The sequence below is a fragment of the Globicephala melas genome, chromosome 12, assembly GCF_963455315.2.
Source record: "Globicephala melas chromosome 12, mGloMel1.2, whole genome shotgun sequence".
Taxonomy (NCBI): Eukaryota; Metazoa; Chordata; class Mammalia; order Artiodactyla; family Delphinidae; genus Globicephala; species Globicephala melas.
The window spans coordinates 64,076,445-64,092,886 of record NC_083325.1 but is presented as its reverse complement, the minus strand read 5'-3'; the positions used below and the strand labels follow the sequence as shown (position 1 = coordinate 64,092,886).

At 42.5% G+C, this 16,442-nt stretch overlaps 1 protein-coding gene across 6 annotated transcripts in view; it reads left to right on the top strand.

Moving 5' to 3' along the window:
• The window catches only part of LTBP1 (latent transforming growth factor beta binding protein 1), a 424,584-nt gene that overhangs the window by 152,058 nt on the left and 256,084 nt on the right, over window positions 1-16,442 (top strand). The window contains exon 1 of one of the 6 annotated variants that reach the window (XM_060309347.2): window positions 12,967-13,109. The exons of the other annotated variants lie outside the window; for them this stretch is intronic. The gene's annotated coding sequence lies outside the window, so the exon portion shown is untranslated. Of the gene's footprint in view, window positions 1-12,966; window positions 13,110-16,442 lie in introns of those variants that run through there. 6 annotated transcript variants of the gene reach the window in all.

Here is a 16,442-nt window from a genome sequence, read left to right as displayed (position 1 = left end):
TTTTAAAGTTGTCTATTGAAATCTTACTTCAGATTCAACAAAGCCAAAATCTTAAATTTTAGGAAAGGCAGACACCATCTTTTATATACTACCTTTCTAAAGTTTCTAAAATTGATACAAGTCAGACTCTTAAAAGAGTTGCTAATTTATCTCCTGATGTGCTGAGAGACATGAGAGAGTGATTGATTATTGGCATTGAGAAAATATGATACTGTTCAGTTATAAAAAGTTAGGAGAAGCCCACTTTTAATTTTTACTTAACTTGTTAAACATAAGCTTTCTGCTTAGGTAAACACCCATAATGGTGCAGGAAGCACATACACAGCCCCATTAGGCCGCTTCTGACAGAAGAAAACCTTATCGTGCCTGCACTGGGACCCCAGGAAACATCTTAGCCCTGGATCCTGTGGTCTGTGCTGACCCCTCCCATTCCTTGCAACAGGCCAGTCGACTCAGCTTCTGCTCCCACCCTCACCCCCCCCCACATGAGTCACGGGCTGACTGGAATTCCTGGCTCCCCCATTTGAAGATACAATAGCCCTCCTCAGCAGGTCTTAGGTCTGAGAGGGAAGCAAAGAGTCCATTGAGCAACTTTGCTGCCCAAATCCCTGCAGCCCAGTTCTGGCCTGACCGCAGTCCATGTTCCCATACTCTGAAGAGCACGGGCCCCTTGGACACACGAGCCTTCCTCTTTTAGCGACACTGTGGTTGAATGTGCTAGCATTAGCCTTCAGGCTGTGTTCACACTGCCACCAAGAAGCATAAGACATGAAAGTATCTCAGGGTTTGATGGCAAGTGTTATATCTCCCCAGGAAAAAAAGTTTATGTGTCTGGAGTACAGATTTTCTGTGGTTGCAGACTGATAGAGCGAAGATGTTGCCATTAAAACTGCATCTTCCTGGTTGTCCTGAGAGAAGAGAGTAGTTCTGCAGAAGGTTAGAGGACACATCCAAGATTTTTGCTTTAGCAAAACAAATCTGAAGTTTAAAGGATAGGCAGGCAGTGTTTGGCTTGGGCTGTTGTGCTTATGCCAGCCATTTCAAGTAGGTGGGCAGGAATACTCATTAAAGGCTCAGAGGCACAGTGCTAGTAACAGAATCTTCACAGGGAGGGAGTCTGTGGTGTAGTTCAGAGCACCCACCATAGACGGAAGTTGGCTTTAAGGAAGACCAGATTCATCCTCCACTTACCAGGCCTTTGCCAAAAGGGAGAAACCATAGAGTGGCAACTAGATGAAGGCAAATGTAGATGTAATAAGTACAGATGAGAAGACTTGGAACGAGATTCTTAAGTGCAGGATGAATTTGCAATATGGATGCCTCCAGAGGAAGAACAGTTGGAAAATGCGGGTGAGGAAGAGTCTGGTCCTGAGAACCACCCTCACCTCATTGGGGTGTTGAAGTTTAAGATATGAGTGATAGGAAGATCGTGTGAAGAGAGAAAAGGGAAGGGGAAATCAAGTGTGCTGGCAATCCCAGTTCTCTGAGATGCCCTCTCTGTTAGTTCCTGATTGGTTGGGAGCCCCACTAGGGCAAAGCTTTGCAGACGGACAAACTGGGCACTTTGGAGGAAGGAGAATTCCGTAGGCTTAACATCCTTCAGCACTCGAAATCCTCCCCTGCACGGAGACTACCCTTAGCTTGTCATGTGCAGGTAAGTGTCTCAAGGGAATGGCTCCACGCCAATACAACAAGTACGAAGTGACAGTGGAAGCTGTACCAGCCAGAAACGATCTTACATGAAGCTGATGCAAACTAACAAATGATTTAGCATTTAAAAAGGATACTAGGGGGCTTCCCTGGTGGCGCAGTGGTTGGGAGTCTGCCTGCCGATGCAGGGGACACGGGTTCGTGCCCCGGTCCGGGAGGATCCCACGTGCCGCACAGCGGCTGGGCCCGTGAGCCATGGCCACTGAGCCTGCACGTCCGGAGCCTGTGCTCCGCAGCGGGAGAGGCCACAACAGTGAGAGGCCCGTGTACCCCCCAAAAAAGGAAAAAAATAAAATAAAAAGGATACTAGGTGTGAAAACATACTGCCTGGAGGAAGGGTTGATAGTAAAGCTCTGTGCCTTTTCCCTTGTAAAATCAGCAAGTTCCTGGAGCTGCTTGGTCATCCCCACACAGTGTTGTTTGGGAATCAGGAGCATTGAGCCAGTTTCCCAGCCATGTGGCTATGTGGATCTTAGCACTAAGATGGCCAGAAGAAAATCACCCAGTCTTCAATAATTTCTGGTAAAATCCTTGTTGGCCTTAAAAGCCTAGACAGCAGAGCATCTGCATACTGGCTATAAAAATTGCTTGAGAAAAGCCTTCTGGTGGATGTGGGTGAACACCAAGGTTTTGCTGAGTTTGATGTCCTTAGGAATTCAGGTTCCTTTGAAGGACAGAGTATTACCTTTTACAGAAGTTGTTCCATGTGTGGTCTTGCTGTGGCCGCCGTGCCTCCGTTGGAGGGGCGAGGGCAGGTGGTTTATTTCATCCAGGGGTTATTTGGTCATATCGCAGTCCCGGAAGGTATGTGGATGTGAACTTCTCATCGCCTGATTACTCACGCACAGTTCAAGATAGCTGGGCAGTGGTAGGCATGGACTGATGATAAACGCTGCCAAGAAGCTTATCCAGCAATGTGAAAACAGTGGAGGAAAACCTAGAGTGAGAGCATTATGTAAGCTAAATTCCCCAGTGGGCAGCTTTCCGTGCCAGAGAAAGAGGCTTTAAACCCAAAGGGCCCAAGGTTTCATAACAAGCCAATCCAAGGATATTTCTGGGTGTTGAGACCGAGTTCAAGATATTGAGAAACACTGTGTGGCTCCAGAATATTCTGTGACCAAACTGTGATATTTCTAAGGAAACATAAAACACACGAATTCACAGTTTGCCTGAGGGAAACTACAGTGCAACGTTCTGGTAAGAGAAAACTTGAATTTGAAAAAAGATGGTGCCTACTCAGCCTCAGGATTTATTTACCAGAAACTGAGGGCGTGACTTGCTTTTTCTTCTAAATGGGAAAATAGCTTCTAGAAAATTAATCATCGTTAGAGTTGAAATGATACTTTTGATACAAAAGTTCTGCTTATGAGGTGTTATAAAAGGAATTAAAGTAGAATGCTTTGTCTTCTTGTGGGTCAGTCTCCTTGTAGAAAGGTCCTCTTAGCATTGAAAATGATGGCCTTGTGGTGAATCTGTGCCCACTTTGTGGAGGTAAAGACCTCAGTACCTTCTTTGTGTTTTTGTATGACATTTCTTAAAGAAGTTTTTGTGTTGTGATTATCTACAATTTTAGTTGTGCATTATTTTTCAATATTGACTTAGTATTAGCGTCTTATGAAATTGTACTTCAGCTGAAAGCCAGCTGTCCTTGTTCTCCCTCGCTCCTCGCATACGAAGGTGGTAGAAATTAATACATGGCAGGAGTAGGAGGAAAACCTTTCTTCCCTAGAAGGTAATCGCAACATGGTTCTATGTGAGTAATTCTTCTGGCAGGCAAACTTTAAATAATGAAATATGTGTATATACACATAAACACACAAATATATTCAATCAAATACATAAATGTGTATTATTTAAAAATTTACTTTTTTGGAGCTCCTTATAGTATCCATATAGCAAGTATCCATTAAAAAAGTTTTCTTGTAGCCCTAACTGTGCTTCACAAGTTTCTCTCAAGGTACCAGTTTAACTAAATGAAAACATTTTAGGTAGGCAGTGGTGGCTCTTGTAAAAAAATCATAGATATTTTAAAATCCTTGTATCCTAGAAACAGATTTGGAAAGCTTTGCTGAAAGCAAGCGAGCATCATAGAGCAGGTGAGAGGGTATTAGTCATAGTTTCTTTTGGTTGATGGCCTCTGGGCTTCTTATGTGGGATCGAGCACTCTCTTTTAACAACGTCTGGAACCCCACACACCAGGCAGCTGCGCTGCTTGTTTTAATGATCACCATTTAACGGCTGCAGGTGCATCTCAGGATCGCTCTTTCCCCAGCAGGAATGATACTGATGAAATGAATCAGAATCTCTCTTAAGGTGTTTGTAAGTTAGAGCTAAGCAGTACACAACTGTAACAAAAGTGAAACACCAGCAGAAGCAGCCAGAGAGAAGCTTTCTATCTCATTAATGTTGTGTATAAGAATGAAGTTCATCAGCCTTTTCTGAAAAGCACTGGGGACAGGGCAACATATAATGGGGTGCTACAAGTACTGTGGATTCCCAACATCATCTTTGCAGTTACTGAAATGTGCCCTAGTCTCCATGAGGGCTGGCTATCCCTGGATCTTCTTGGGGCTTATCTCCCTTATTGCTTCACACAGCTTTACCATACCATTCCATCACTCCAGATAACATGTACCCCTCACATTGTGTTGTGGACAGAGACTCTGGCTAACACATGTTCTATTTGTAGCCTTTCCTCTAACAGCTGCCTGTCCTGACATCGTACCCTTCCCTCTAACAGCTGCCTGTCCTGACACCTCAGAGCATCAAACATTGGGGTGGGCTTGTGATGGATAGAGGAGTGGATGGGTCAGTTCTGTCATTTCCTCACGACTACTGAAACACCTAAAGAATTGTTCTGCCTGGCCTGGTTTCAGTAGGACCTGATGTGTTACCGCATTTATGTCTGAGCAGCCATTGGGATTTTTAACAGAAGCATTCTTGGGTCTCAGGGATTCCTGCTCATATGGAATGGAGAATGTCCAGTTTAGAGTTTGGTAGTGAGTGCGGATAGGAACACTTTCAGTAACACTTCGAAATCCCATTATACCTTTTATTCGTTCATCATTATTTTTGGTTTGGGTTTTCAGGCAACCACAAAGCGGGGGGCGCGGAGTGTGTAGAAATTCATAGCAGACATTCTCTGCCATGTCTTGAACCTGGAAATGTAGCGAAGTTAGAGGCCTCTTTTAAAGGAGTTTAAAAATACTCTTAGCAGAGAAAGTGATTCATAATGTTTCTTGTCAGAGATCCCAGTTTCCAAACCACACCTTAATATACCTCAAGAACATACAATACATATTTTAAAAACCTGCTCTTGGTGTTGTAAATTATATTCATGTCTCTGAAGATCAGGAAATTTGGACATAGGCTCATTTATATTCTCCAAAGACACTGTGGGTTCAATCCTGGTCTTTCTCCTCATCTATTTAGCACTTACCATATGCCAGCCACAGTGCTAATTGCTGCATATGCATTAATTCAATATGTTACATTGTAATATTAGTACATTATTAGTCTTTTTTTTTTTTTTTTTTTTTTGCGGTACGCGGGCCGCTCACGGTTGTGGCCTCTCCCGTTGCGGAGCACAGGCTCCGGACGTGCAGGCTCAGCGGCCATGGCTCACGGGCCCAGCCGCTCCGCGGCACGTGGGATTTTCCCGGACCGGGGCACGAACCCGTGTCCCCTGCATCGGCAGGCAGACTCTCAACCAATGCGCCACCAGGGAAGCCCTATTATTCTTTTTTTGAAATAAGTTTATTTATTTAATTTTTGGCCGCACTGGGTCTTTGTTGCTGCACATGGGCTTTCTTTAGTTGCGGTGCGTGGGCCTCTCATTGCAGTGGCTTCTCTTGTTGCGGAGCATGGGCTCTAGGCGCGCAGGCTTCAGTTGTTGTGGCACATGGGCTCAGTAGCTGTGGCTCGCGGGCTCTAGAGTGCAGGCTCAGTAGTTGTGGCGCACGGGTTTCGTTGCTCTGCGGCATGTGGGATCTTCCCAGACCAGGGCTTGAACCCGTGTCCCCTTCCTTGGCAGGTGGATTCTTAGCCACTGCACCACCAGGGAAGCCCATTAGAACGTTTTTTGACTGTTTGAACTGTTACCCTACGTGTTATGCATGTATTTGTCAGGAAGCAAAAATATAACAAGGTATAAATTGCCAAAGCAAAACTTGTTCATTGAAAAGATTGCTACTTTAGGTCTTCGTGTAAGTTACTTTCAGGTGAGTCCAAAGTCAAAATTTGACTATATTTTAAAAAATTGTCAACTTTATTATATGTAGGACTTTAATGACCATGACACATTTAAAAAATTATCTGAATATAGAGCTTCTGGGAAGAATTTTTTTAACAGAAATAATCCAAATGCAAAATAAACCTTTCTAATCAGTGAGTTCCTATTGCCGTTTGAGATCCATTTCGATAGCTTTCAAACAAAATGAAGCAATCAGGTCTTACCCGGAAATTGTGTCAGAACCAAAGTCCACAGTAGAATTTTACTTTCTTCTAGAGTTTTTAGTAGTAATTATGATCATAAAAGCAAACATTTCGAGGTGAGATTTCCCCATGTTTACAAGCTCTTGTGTGTTCTGCTCTGTCATTTATCTTGGTGTAAGTGTTGCTGCTTATTTGAGTTTTTCCTCTAAGAGCTGACTGTATGTAATGAGAACCTCTTGAATTTGCGTATTTACCAGCTTATGAATCACATCCGTACAAATTATTTCGTATGGCCCCTGCCACGGCCTTGTGAGGTAATGGGTTGGATGGCTTTATTCTGCATGTCTTTGTTCTACTCTTGACTGCAGGATTGGGAGGGTGGAGCCAGAGCGTGGTTTTACTGTATCCCATCTTGTTGAACCTCTATCCGTTTCTTGGACAAATGAAACTCTTAACACTTATTCCATAAGACTGTTTGTTGTAAGAATGAAGTGAGATGGCATGTGACACCTCACATGCTGCCAGACACGTAGTCTGTGCTCCATCTCTGTTAATTTCCCTCCTTCATCCTGACCTTCCCATATGTGCTCCATCTTCATTTCTCTCCTTCATCCCAACCTTTCCAAGTGCCTCGTGTCGTGTAATTTTCAAAGTACTGCTCATTAAAAGTGTGGGAGAGGCGCTGGGGTTTTGATGGAAGAGAGGGCTTGCACTGAACTCCCAGCTTCTACCATTTCCTAACAAAATGACCTTGGTCAAGTTTCTGATGAACGTCTGTGTAGTTTCCTAGTCTGTGAAATGGCTGAGTGTAACTTACACGGCCATGGTATGTATTTGAGCTTTGTAGCTTAGTAAGCGCCCAGTACATGTTTCATGGGTCCATCAGTCACGCAGACAGGGCTCTGTACATTTAGAAAGGCCCATATATACTCTTTCTATGTTCTCAGAATCTAGGCAAAAAAAGAAGTGGAGAAGGGTGTGTGTGTTTATATTATCTATTGCCTTGTAACCGAGCATTCCGAACCTTAGTGGTTTAAAGCAACAAGCAATATCTTACGGTTTCTGTGGGTCAGGAATTGGGAATTACCTTAGCTGATTGGTTCTGGCTCAGGTTCTTTTATGAAGTTTCAGTCAGGGTATCAGGGAAGGGCAGCAGTCATCTGAAGGCTTGCCTGGGGCTGGAAGATCTGCTTTCGGGATTGCTCAATCACGTGGTGATTGGCAGGAAGCTTCAGTTCTTTGTTGCGTGGGCCTCTCCATAGACTCCTCAAGTATTCTCACAGTATGGGAGCTGGCTTCCCTCAGAATGAGTGATCCAGGAAAGAGAGCAGGATGGGAACTGCAGTGCAGTGCCTTTTATGATCTAGGCTCCGAAGTCACAAACTATCACTCTGCCTTATTCTGTTCTTTAGACACGAGTCGCTAAGACCAGTCCGGGCTCAAGGGGAGGGGAACTGGACATCATCTCCTGAAGAAAGACATAGCAAAGAATTCGTGGACACGTTTTAAAACCATCAGTGTTCAACAGGAGAGGCATTAACTTGATGAGAGTCAAAAGGGAAAAGTTGAAAATGAGTAACCTAAAAAGAATTAGCTGACAGCTGAAAAACTTAAAATGTGTAATTACACATCAGTAATTCATTTTTTATTGGCAACTAATCATTTTTCAATTTTATTTATGACATGATACTGGACCGCATTTAGATATAATATGACGACTTTGAGAAAAGGGATATTTAGGCTGAAATCTTGCCTAATGGTGAGATCTATTGAATTTGGCAGTAATCCCTTGGGGAGAGTAGCTGGGGCCATTTGATGGAGTCATTTAAAAACCGAGCCAGGGAGAAATTTGTGCTGGGGAAAAAAGAACTGACAGAATTGGTGTTCTGCAAGCATAGATATATCTGATTCTATAATTCTAAATTACTTTAGAGATTTAAGAAATGCCAGTTTTCTTCTATTATAACTAATAGCTTCAACAGTTTTTTCTTTCAGTTGAATCCATCAAACTTTGGAGGAGTTTTGATAGTTGCACAAATATTCCTACGTTCAGCTTCCTTAGTGCTTCTCAAAATAAAATGCATTCAAATTTCTAATATTTTGTTTGTACTGGGTTTTCATTACCTGCATGAAAGAGTTGGGATCTCTCAGAGGCACATCACTGTATCTACTCCTGGCCTGGCAACTCCAGTAACTCAGAATGCCTGTCCAGGGCACAGTAGGTTTTGGTTTCCTTCTCTATCCTGTCTTTTGACTTTTTCTTTCAAGCAAATTTAGGTTTTGTAAAGTGTAACAGGTCATTTTCTTCCTTGTGTCTGCCTTCAATATAAGAGGGAAATTTCCAAGCCCCTTGTGGAAATAGTAGAACGTTGGTGGCATTCAACTCCGTTAATGTTTTTGTGACTTCCAGGTATTAGCTGTTGGAGTTAAAGTCACTTCTCTGCCCTTTGTTTTGTCTGTCTTCCCCTGTATTCCCGGCCTGAGTTCATTTCCTCCCACTGTGTTCTTTCCCATGCCACTCCCCTCTCGCCACATACTCTTTCCCATTCCCAAAAAGGGAGAATCACCAGGTGGGACGTGTGTTTAAAAATAGCAAAGGAGGATGAGAATACAAACTGTTTTCTTTGGCTTGATTGAGGCCAAGGGAATGTTGGAGGAGAGAAACATACATAAATAGAAGTATGTGCGAAGAGCCAAGAAAAAGTGGAATGTATGGTCGTGCCTAGGTTGGTGAGAACCGTGGATGGGAGTGAAAGGATGAAAGGTGGAGAGAAAGGAGGAAAGGTTTTCTGAGTGGGGTGGGGGGTGGGGGGGAGGAAACCGTGAGAAGGAAGCAGGCGTGTGAGTGAGGATCGTTGGACAGTTCTGCCCGGCTGATCCCCTGGCTGTATGCGTGGTTGCTGAAGTTGCGGCTAAATTGGATGTAGGTGGGCAAGAGTCTTCATTTCCTTTGAAGGAGTTTGATTTTGTTGGAAATATTTGTTTTAACAATTACATAGACTAAATGGAATCCTATTTCTCCGAGTATATAGTAGAGATAATTGGGGACCCTCATGGGGAGTGGCCCCTACTCGATCAAGCTTGTGAGTAAGTCATGAAATTTGTTCCTTGGTACACACGCAGCCCAGTAGATATGGATCATTTTAGTCAGACTTGCTTCTCCACGTACAAGCAAACATGTTATTTATGGCAATGGTGAGTGATAGACTGATAACAAGTGCCTCCATTGACTTCTTTTTGGAAAAACAACAAATGTGGGGATAAATAAAACTTAATTCTGTTCTAAAATTAAGGGATAGAAAATTCGAATCATGTGAAGCGTGTCTAGCCCACTGCTTCTGTAAGGAGCCCACACAAACTGGCCAGATTGAATGAGTGTTAGAGATGGAAGACAGGTAAGTGTTTACTGCCCTGCAACTTGTTCTTTTGATTCAGAGACAGTGGTGAAGTCCTTCTCTTAAGCCTCTTCCACTGCCCTGGCCACAGTGTGGAAGCTAGAGAGTTACACTGTGGTGAACGCTGACATAGGTTGAGGGAAGTGGAGACTTTTCACATGAAAAAGTGCGTCTTTTCAATGGTATTTATCCCTCGGGAGATGAACTCTTAGAGTAACATCTTGAACCATGATGCCAAAAAACTCCTCTAAAAAATCCCTGGGCAAACTTATTTAACCCTCACCAAGTATGCTTGCCACAATTGTCAGGATTCTAGATCCAGGCCATGAATTACACTCTCAATTCAGAATTGAGAAAGTGGGTATATTGTGCTCCCTCACGTTATTCTTTATTACTTTTAAAGTTATTACTTTATGACTTTTAAAGTATATGGTGCTCCCTCCTGTTATTCTTTATTACTTTTAAACACAAAACACATTAAGTCTTGTGTTTCTTCAACTCTGCAATCACAGCATCTCAAATACCACTGTTCATTCTGGAGGGGCTGGTTCTCTGGTACTAAGAGTTAGCAGAGGAGAGATTTTCACATGCTCTAGTTGGGGGCTTTTAAAGTCATGTTGAAGAAAACACCACGGGACAGTGGCCTGGTGCAGTTGTAGGACACCAGAACTGGGGAGGGTACCCCATGAAGTATGCCTGGTCGGTTGAATCCCCTCAGGGTCTATGATGTTAAAGAAACATATTTTACAGAAAAGGTCAGAAAATGAAAATGTCAGAAAGTCATCCGTTTGTTTTGCTAGTTCTCTACTTTTATTACCAACTATATTTTCTTTCCCCAAATATACTGGGTCAGATCCTGCTGGGTGAGTAAACTACTTATTGGGTAAAAGTTAGCTTCTCTTGACTGTAAAATATATTATACCTTGAAACGTATTTGATTTTGTTCCAGGGATAAAAATAGGACCTTTTATTATATTTCTAGAGAAGAGAACTTAGGTTTGGTATTTAAAGAGAGAAAACTCCAGGGAGAAAAAGGAAAGAGTAAAACAATCCCATAGTCTCAAGGTGTGCTGTTTAAAGTCCTACTGGGGATAGTGGAGTCTGGCTGGCAGGGCAAGGTTGAAGTTGAGAAAACGTGCGATTCTAGGTGAAAATCCTAGTCCTTAAATCTCGAGTCAAGCTAAAGCAAAGATTAAATTAGTGAAATGGGAAATGAGACCCAACTCCTAAAATAAGTGGAAATTTGGGATGAAATCTGCCATCTTTATTGCTGGACTTCTGGGTAGTCCCTCTCCCAGTCTCCCTGAGCTGGGAACCAAAGTGTATTTCTCTTTTTGGGTGGATTTAATGGCTTAGTGGCAATTCACATCAGACTCGAAGAATCTGGGTAGTAGTGTTTTTAATTTCCTAGTTGTTCTTAGCCTAACAAAGGGAATGAATACTAAGTAAATCAGAAATGTATTAAAAAACTAAAATCCTTGGACATCATCATCAGTTTTATTTATAAAATTAGTGGAAGTTTTCCCTTATGTGTCAATTTGATTTTTGCATAATACATTGTGGAATTTTGGGAGCAAGTAATTGTCTGTTTTTCTTTTGAAAAAGTGCTTGAGAAATTTGTTTCCTGTTTATTCAGTTATTCTGTCATTGGCATGTTTAATTGAAAATTTTTACTTTGTGTCATTGGCCATTTTTTGGTAATGTTTTAATGATTTTAGGGAAAAATGTTTTGTAATGATTGCAGGGTTTCCTGAATAACAACTTGTGCTTTCCCTTGATCTGAAGCTTTTGTGACTAAAAGATTTCTCTCTGACAAATATAGCATAAAATAAATGTTTTGAGGCTAAAGGTTTCATAGAAGTGTTCTTTATTTTCTTAAAAAAATTACTGACAGTTATCCCTTAGATAAATATTACTTCTTTAGTTCTCTGTCAGTGAAGTTTATTCATTCATTTGATATTTCTTGAGCACTTGCTATGAGACACATGTTGAGTATTTAGTAGTGACCAGACACATTCCCGCCCTCATGGAGCCTGTGTTTTTATGACAGTGATCCAATGCTAAATCCATAAAGCGTACTTATAAATAGGAAACGTAAAACAGGACACAGGGAATCAATGTGTGTGGGATGTTGCAGTTTTATGCCAGGTAGTCGGGAAAAACCTCCTTGAAGTCTTGAAGGTGAGGGAGGAAGCCATGTATATCTGGGGAAGAGTATTCTAGGCAGAGGGAACGGGAGGTTCCCTGAGATAGGAATGTGCCCAGTATGTGAGGAATAGCAAGGAGGCCAGAGTGAGTGCTTTGGGAACACGTGTAAGAGACAAGGTCAGGGAGCTCACAGCTTGTTGAGAGCCCGGTAGGCCCTTGTGAGGCCTTTGGCTTGTATTCTGAATGAGATGGGAAGCCACTGAAGGGAGGAGTGCCATGATCTGACTGCCACACATTAAAGAATGCACCGAATGCCGTGTGGGAAAAAGCTGTAGGAGGGCAAAGTTGGTAGCAGGAAGTCCAGCTGGGAGACTGTTGAAATAACCCAGACAGAAGATGATAGTGAATTGCACCAGTGTTTGCCATGAAGGTGGTGAAAAATTGTCCCCTCTGGAAATAGAGTTAACAGGGTTTGCATGTTGTATTGAGTCTCAGATGACCAAAAAAGGATCAAGAATAGACTTGCCATTTTCAGAGATGGGGGAAGACTTGAAAAGGAACAGGTTTGGATGTGGCTACAGAGAGGGATCAAAGCTTAATTTTGAATGTTTTCTTGGGACAGCCACTAGACCTTAGACACCTACCTAGCAAAGTCTCATAAGCAGCTGGACAGCTGGATTCTTGGACACACATCTGCAGTACTCATATGCACATATACAAGGTCGAGGGGGTCCAGGCTAGAGTTAAACATTTTCTATACAGAAATCTGTAGATGGTATCTAAATCCATGAGATAAAACAGGATAATAGCATCTGGGAAGTCGGTATGGAAAGGAAAAGGCTACAAAGACTGAGCTCTAGGGCTTCCCCTGGACAGGGTCATGAGGAGCAGCGGCCAGCAAGGCAGGAGAGAACCGTGAGAGAACAGGATAACCTAGAAGCCGAGTAAAGAAAGAGTAGCACGAAGCAGAGTGGTTCTTCTGTGTCAAATAGGCTGGAAGTTTGAGTCATAAGGAGCCAGAGGATGTACTGTTGGTTTTGGCAACATGGGGGCCAGTGGTGACCTTCACAAGGGCAGCTTTGGTGAAGGGTTGACAGCAAAAGCTTGGCTGTGGCGGGTTCAAGAGAGAACGGGAGGGGAGGTGGTGGAGGCAGCCAGCAGGGCAGCTCTTTGGAGGGGTTTTTCTTTAAGGAGAGCTGGGAAATAGAGTGGCAGCTGCAAGAGAGTGGGATGGGGACGATGAGAGGAGAGGTGTTTTCGACAGATGGGGCGCAGTACAGCGGGTTTGCCTGCTGATGGAAATGAACGGGGAGGAAGTCTTTCGGCAAGAGAGGAAGAGGATGCATTGCTTTAGCGGAAGGGTTGGCTTTAGGTAGAACCACCTTCTTCATCGGGAGGGAGGCAGGACAACTATAGATCCAGGTAAGTTGGTAGGCCTGGCTTCGTAGCTTCTATTTTCTCCATGAAATAATAAGTGAAGTCATACTTGAGTGTTAACTAGTTAACCATCTGCTGCATTTCTGCCAAATGAATATTTTGGGGACTGTCGTTACATTTTTAAACATGGCTTATGTTTAGTACCTGCTTTTTGAGAACTAAGCAATTCTTCAAAAAACTCAGAATATATCCAGAAACGTATTCTTGTATTAAATGATTTAATATACTCGCCTTCTTTGCCTCACTATAGGCCTGTCTCTTTACATGTATAAAAATGGAAAGAAATCATACATGTATCTGTAAGAGATGAGTAAGTGATACCGTTTCCTTCAGTGAATATTAAGGGAACATGGAAAGGAGGAGGAAGCACAGATGTTTTACTTTCTATCACCTGCGTAGCAACTCTTTCTCTACCTCTTCATTTAGTTAGTTCTATGTGGAAAAACCACAAGAGGTGGTACTGGAGAGTAACCCTAGATTCTTATCTGAGGAAGTGTCCACAGCAGAACTCGAGTTCTCTGAGTTTCCTTCCCTCTTGGAGAGTTTTCCATGACTGGGGCAATCTGATGAAGTAATCGATTTGATACTGATTTCTATTTACATAGCACCTTCCTTGAGGAACAGAGTACTCTGTGGGCATTATTTTAAGAGTCCTGGAGGAGTTCAGCAAGGCTGGAGAGCTGAACAATCAAGTCTTGTTATTCTAAGCATTATTTAATACGTTTATGATTTGTCCTTCAAAGAATTCTTGGCCTCCCGGCAGGCAATGGATTGCAAAATGGGAGAATGAGCTGTTAGCTCAGTTTTTCTCCCACGTGACCTGGGTATTGACTCGGCTCCGAAGTCCCACTCAGTCAACAGGGCCGGATGCTTCTCCTTCGCAGAGGATACTGCCGGTGCTGGTTGGCCTCCCCTTGTTGAAGTTGGATGAATGCTGAAGTGCTGTCGCAGCATTCTGGTTGAATGCAGAGGCGAGACTCTTTGTTCATGACCTCTGATGTGAGTCTTGAACTCGTTATATTTATTTCTTTAGCTGCCTTTGCTTTTGGTCACATCCTAGTTTAATGACTGAAAGATGGCAGCTAGACTGAAGTCCGTCTGTCAAGAACAGTGTTCACATTTTTGAATTTTGCTCTGTCGTTAATGATGGGGAAGCAGAAATGAAAGCTTTTTGTATTGGGGAGGGTATCAGCTCCACTTGCATCCCATTTGCCATTCAGTCTGAACATCTGTGGTTTGTTTTAACCCACGTGCCAGCACCTCTTCTTGGAGGTATGAATGCACACAGGGTCTGGCAGAAGCTGCAGACGGGATGTTGACTTTTGAGTGTCTTGACTGACTGACTAGGAGGCCCAGTGGAGGTGCTGTGTGGCTCCAGGCAATCTGTTTCTAGCCAAGGACTCTAAAACCCAAAGTTTGAAAGCGCCTGGTTGACATTTCTGGGGCTGATTTACCTACAGGGTAACTCACATGTTTTTGTCAGAGGGACCAAGCAAGAAAACTGTGCCAACCGTTGCCCTGTTAACTCCTGACTCGTCTGACTTTGGCTTCTCAGGTTTGTAATTCTTAATCAGCCAATGCGTGCAGCTAGGGATGATCTTCTTCCACTGATTTGACCCGTGGGCTTCACTCTCATCACTGGTGAAGCAAGGCTCTTGGACCAGAATGGCCTCCAGCATCCTGTGCACCCCGATCTCTGTGGGGTTGTACAGTCATCCTTTGAGTCACTTTGTTCCACATTTATTGGGTTACCTACTTTACAGAAGGCACTAGGGGTCCTTAGGTATTAATTTATTCAAGGCATTTGAGGAAGATGCCTCTGAAACAGCAAATGGCCTGTGTAGGAAAGGCCACTGTCACTGAAGTCCCACTGAGCTCTTGAGAGATGAGTAGTATTGTCTTCAGCTTGTCACATTGAGGAATTTGAAACTGAGAGCACTGTATGTTAGTTTTGAGTGCTTTAAAACTTAAACTCTTTTACACAATACCCTAGATAATGTGGAAATGATTTGAAAGTAGTGGAAATGATTTTAAAGGAGCGAACACAGGAGAGAATATTATCTAATGCATTTAATGTTTACGGAGATCCTCTCAGAGCTATGGATGACAGTCTAGTGTCAAACAGTTTAAGTTTTTCAATGCTGATTTTGAGATTGTGGAAAACTTAACTAATAAGAATGGAGAAGTATTATAAATGCTTCCTGTAGACACAAGAGGATCATCTGAGAGTATAAGGGTCTCTTTTAGAATTAGATTACTTTATAGCAGAATGCTTATGAAACACGAGGGGGGAAATATGAAATAAAATGTATTTTCTGCTTCCAAGAAGTTGTGAACATTATAAAAATCAGAATTAAGTCATATGAAACTGTCTCTGCCTCTTGAAAATACAGATGATTCCAGGCCAAAAAGAATTTTTTTTGGCAAAGAAACTTACTAAGTTTTTTTAAAACAATAAGCCCAGAGAATCTCAAGTGCCTATAAAGTGACTACTATAGCTGGGAGGTAACATGGGCATAATGATTAAGGGCCTGCTTTCTTTGGATGTCTCAGTTCGCTGAAGTGAGCATAACTTAGGTGATGGTATGAGCATCTGCATGGCAGCTGCTGGTACTGAGAGTTAATGCCAGAGAAGACAAAATAGTTGGCACACCATTTCCAACTTCATTATTGTTCCAAGGGCCAGAAAAAAACAGAAGTTTATATTCTTTTGAAGTGGGACGATGTTGTCTCTTTTTTGTCTTGGGCTTCACACCCTTACACACACACAGTATTCTCAAGATATTTGTAAGCTTGGTCTGACAACTTAGAGTAAGCTGATTTTTTTTTTCTTCTACTGTAAAAAAAAAAAAAAAATCAAACTAGGTGAGTTTTGTCTGTTGTAGAATCAGCATTCCATTGTAGTTTTTAAAATTGATGAGGTATAGTCCTAGAGAAATTTTAAAAGTCCTGAAAACATTTAAAGCACTGGTTTGAAAACTGTGTCTTTCAATAAAGTTTTATTGGGACATAGTCACACTCATTCATTGACATACTGTTGTTGACAATCTGCTTTCCTGCTACCGCAGCAGAGTTGAATAGTTGCAACAGAGTCCTTTAGGCCTACAGCTCTAAAATATTTACTATTTGGCTGTTTGTGGAAAAAGTTTCTGGATGCTGTCTTGCAAGGGGCTGGAAGACCTGGTTGACCACTAGGATATCTTCACACACCAGACTATGTGTCTTGATCTCTTGCATTAGAACCACGAGTGAATGAGAAACAGTCTTGGAAAACCATTTGAAAAGAACTGAGGGTATTTCTGCTCCAGAAGAATCATT